The following is a 5058-nucleotide window of genomic DNA, read 5'->3' on the forward strand; positions in this document are numbered from 1 at the left end:
CAGGAAGAGAAGACGTGCAGATGAAGCTGTTGAGGTAGAGGTGATTATGGCAAATAATCGCAGTGAGCCTCAATGTAAATCCAGAAATTGACGGTGGTAGACAGATGTGCAACCAAGAAAAAGTAAGGCTAAAATGAGGCCCGTCACACTATTTTGCATCTTCTGTATAAATTGTGGTTGTTTAAATGAGGCACTGGCAAGAAATCTTTAGTCCATGAATAAACCCAAGGCAAGATCTTGTGCTGTAATTTTCCCTTGGTCCTCAAATTGTAATTGGTACTGGCAAAGTACTCCAAGATGAGGAGCCCTAACTATATAGCAAGATACGCAGTAGTTGGGACCTCCGTAACTTGGCTGTTCAGTATCCGGGAGACTTGTGAGCTTTGTAATCATCAGGAAATATGATGTAATTCTTATTGTTCCAATTATATCTACAGAGCTTCAGCTGCAGCTCCTTCTCCCCCATTGGTTTGTAAAGTACAGTGAGCTCACTAACATCCACCCTTCACGGCTGCATGCCCCTTCAGTCTGCTTGTGTAATTCTACCCCACTCTTGTCCCTCTGGAATGTAGTTTGTGATCAGCTAACAGCCTTTGTTTGAAAGCACATGTTCCTTTGTTTACTTCAGATCAAATACAATAATGCAGAATTATAGAGGCAGGAAACACTTTTGGAATCTGCACCATGAAAGCTATCCACAGTGGTGTTTTCTGGCTTATGCATGCATCAGGAACTGAGAAAAGGGTTTCTGCCTTCTCCTAGCTGGCAGATAGTTCTTTGGGATTAATAGAAAGCTAATTTTGTAATAAGAAAAATGATAGTCCTGCCATCACCCTACGAGCCTTGCAGCCAGATTTATGGTACTTAAGAGTTATCTAGTAATTTTCAAAAGGAGAGTACATTCCATAGCTCCGCCAAACCAGTGAGGTCAGCTATGGAAAGGTATAATACTAGGATGCTAGAGTAGGAATTTGCCTTTCTGCCCGGGGAATCAGCCAGGAGAGGCTGTGCATTTTGACCTGATTTGGGACGTTTCCCCTCCTCCACATGGTGTGCCATTAACAGATACCTGTAAGTTTCATATTTTAATCCCTGTTATTTTGTAATTGTATATACAGTATCTTGTCTTTTTGTAACATCTTTTGTATTTGTGTAAAGACAGCCTATATTTTCTTGACTAAATATATAAAATTTACTAGTTTTGTTTTCCTTGCTCTATAACGTACCGCTACATCCTCCGTGCCAAATTAATTCTATTGTATGGTTTGGCTCCAGACCAGACATTGATCTTAACTGTAGAACGTGGAGCTGGTGGCAGCAAAGTGTTCTGGGGTATTTGGGAGACTGCTTGTGATGGATCAGAGGTTGTGTGTATTACCCGCCTGAGACTGGGGACATACATACCGCACTCCCTGCAGAGTACCCAACAAGTAGTACACAGCAAAGCAGCCTTTCTGGTGACTATCCTAGGTGTAGGTCCCTGACTAACCTGAGAGTAAAGGGGCACCAGAGAGCTGCAAGTTCCAAAACCAGAACTGAAGGTGGAAACAAAAGTTGTGGGTGATTATAGGACCCACGACAACTAAAATAGTAAATTTGTGAAAATTGGTCAGCTATAATAAATCCCTGACAACCTCACACCCCCAGTTCATGACAGCCATATGGCTAAACAATTGAATATAACTAATGAAGAGCAGAGGAGAACTGATGATGGCAGGAATTATATCTATTAGGACAAGATATCTACAAGTCCTCTGTCCCTTTATATCAGATACGTTTTCCTGTTCAGCTGTGTGATCTCCTCTGTTGTCTTTCTTAGGTCGGCATGCAGGAGGACATGTTGAAGCGCTGTGTTCCTCAGATCGCCAGTGCTCTGGACTTTATGCACAACAGAGGAATGGTTCATCGGGATATCAAGCCGAATAATATTCTTCTGATGGACACAGAATGTCACTGGATAAAGCTGGCAGACTTTGGCCTTACCAGGCTCCAGGGCACATATGTTCCTTTTGTGCCCTGGTATAAACCCTACTATGCCCCAGAGCACTGCTGCTTAAGACCAGGAGATCAGTTGTTGCTACATCCTAGTCTTGATGTCTGGGCTTTTGGTGTAGTTCTCCATGTTGCTCTTTTTCGACTCTTCCCTTGGCGTGGAGCAGTACGTGGGGATCAATATTATAAAGGGTTTGCCTGGTGGCAGGTGGGAAGGGATCTGTCAAAGGCTCCACAGAAATGGAAGAAAATTTCAGTGGAGGCCAGAGAAATGTTCTGGGAGCTGCTGGAAATAAATGCCGGGCAGAGAGGCTCGGCCATTGACATTCTGAAGTATATGCACCTGCCGTGGAAAGACGAGGTATCTTCAGAAACCAAAGCAACCTGATATGATGAATCTATGACATCCAAACTGCAATAAGAATTCTTTTGTAATCCATGTCTACTTAAGCAGCCAGGCAAATATAAAAAAATAAAATAAAATACGGAATTGTATCTTAGCAGTGAAAATGGTTTACCCTCCAAACTGAGCTGTGATCGGAGGTATAAGGAGTTGCCTGGTGTCAGGTGAAAACTGAGCAATGAACAAGTTAAAAGTAGTAACAACACTGAACACGTGAACAACATGTCAGCTTTGCATTACCAAGACTCCTTTTTAATAGCTGAACCCTGAAAAATGTCATGTGCACATACTCCAAGCTTGGTCCTGGTACCTTATCTGTGTAGTAGGCCTTGTTCTTTTACTGATAATATACAGTTTGCTTGGTTCTAGTACTGTATCTGTGTAATGAGTCAGATTTTGTAAGGAGGCTTCTAGACTATATTGAGTCTACTCAATAGTGAATGTCATACAGTGGTCAATTACTCGTCTCATTACAGAGCACTGTCACCTAAAGGACTGCACCGTCACTAAACATAAAATCAGAGGGATACAAGGCTACAAACTGAAGTCTGAAGGAACCAGGAGTAAGCACATTAAGTATATTTCTCTGCCCATAGGCCACTGCTGTGCTTGTCCTCAGGCCAAGATTTTCCAGCTTGCATGTCTGATTAAGCAAAAATTCAAAAATTAGAATCATTTTACGATTCGATGAGTCAGATTCATAAAGACCAGCGTAATTCACACTGGACATGATGAGGGCATGCTGGAGTCAGACACTCCTGATTTATTAAGAGGTGCACAGCTTCTCATGAACCAGGAGAAGCGGAAAGGCAGTGTACACCTATGCGTGCCCCGACAAGTCCCACTGCAGCCCCTGTTGGGCGAAGATTTGCGGCGTAGCGAATGCAGTCGACCATGACTGACAAGCAATGGTCACAAATCCCCTGTTCTGTAGAAATAGGCAGAGCTGGGAGAAACTGGCGTGAAGACTAGGGTTGAGCGAAACGGATCGGTCATTTTCATAAGTCGCCGACTTTTGGCAAAGTCGGGTTTCATGAAACCCGACCCGATCCCAGCGTGGGATCGGCCACGCAGTCGGCGATCTTCGCGCCAAAGTCACGTTTCAAATGATGCGTTCAGCGCCATTTCTCAGCCAATGAAGGTGGACGCAGAGTGTGGGCAGCGTGATGACATAGTTCTCAGTCCCCACCATCTTAGAGAAGGGCATTGCAGTGATTGGCTTGCTGTCTGCGGCGTCACAGGGGCTATAAAGGGGCGTTCCCGCCAACCGCCATCTTACTGCTGCTGATCTGAGCCTAGGGAGAGGTTGCTGCCGCTTCGCCAGAAGCAGGGATAGCGTTAGGCAGGGTCCATTAACCACCAAACCGCTTGTGCTGTAGCGATTTCCACTGTCCAACACCACCTTTTGTTTGCAGGGACAGTGGAAGCTACATTTTTTTTTCTCAGCGCTGTAGCTCATTGGGCTGCGCTAGAAGGCTCCCTGATAGCTGCATTGCTGTGTGTACGCCGCTGTGCAAACCAACTGCTTTTTTCAAAGCACAAATCCTGTTGTTCCTTCCTTTCTGCACAGCTATCTTGTTTGTTTGTCCACACTGGTGTGCAGCAGTCCTTTTTATAGCTGCCTGCCATACTTTTCTGAGATTATTGTAGGGAGATAGTAATTGTAGTACAGTCCCTTTTTTTTTTTTATATATCTTCAAGCCACTTTCTGCCCCTGAATCTGTATAGTGTAAAACATTGGGCCTGTATTTTTCTGCACTGTCCCACACCTAAAAAGGAGATTTATATTGACAATCAGTGCATCTGCACCAGTCCTCTCTGTTGTATCTGTCAGTCATTTTCTGCCACAGAAACTATACTGTAATACAGTGGGCCTGATTTATTCACTAGTCTCCCATATAAAAAAAGGGGAGATTAATATTGGCAAATCTGTGCATCTGCGTCAGTCCTGTTAGTGGCATATCTGCCAGCCACTGTCTGCCACTGAAGCTGTGTACTGATGTGTTAAGAAGGGTTGATGGGTTGTCTCTCGAGGCGGGCATGATTCTTGTTACTATTGATATCGAGTCTCTATATACATCGATTAGACACGAAGATGGTTTAAGGGCTGCCCACTTTTTCCTCGAATCTGCCAACTGGGATGGACATCTTTCTGAATTTATTTTGGAGTTACTTGAATTTATTTTACATCATAATTATTTTATTTTTAAGGACAGATTCTACTTGCAATTACAGGGTACTGCAATGGGTGCGGCGTGTGCTCCGTCATATGCAAATCTGTTCCTGGGTTACTGGGAAAGACATCTTCCAGGGGGACGGAGCAAATGCCGCAGACCCAGTGGTGGGCTGGTTTCGCTACATCAATGATGTTCTGATGATTTGGAATGGTGGCGAGGCCAGCCTACCCAAATTTATGCAGGATTTGAACAATAACTTCAATTTAAAATTTACCTATACCTGGCATGCAAGTAGAATCAACTTTTTGGATATTACTTTATATGTTTCCGAGGATGGCTCGGTTGAAACAGACCTTTATCGCAAAGAATCATCTGTCAACTCATTGTTGCACGCCTCCTCGGCACATAATTACTCTACCATTAAAGCCATCTCAGTTGGGCAGTTTTTGAGGAGGAGGCGGGTATGTTCTACGGAGGCCCGCTTCG

The sequence above is a fragment of the Ranitomeya imitator genome, chromosome 1, assembly GCF_032444005.1.
Source record: "Ranitomeya imitator isolate aRanImi1 chromosome 1, aRanImi1.pri, whole genome shotgun sequence".
NCBI classification, from domain to species: Eukaryota; Metazoa; Chordata; class Amphibia; order Anura; family Dendrobatidae; genus Ranitomeya; species Ranitomeya imitator.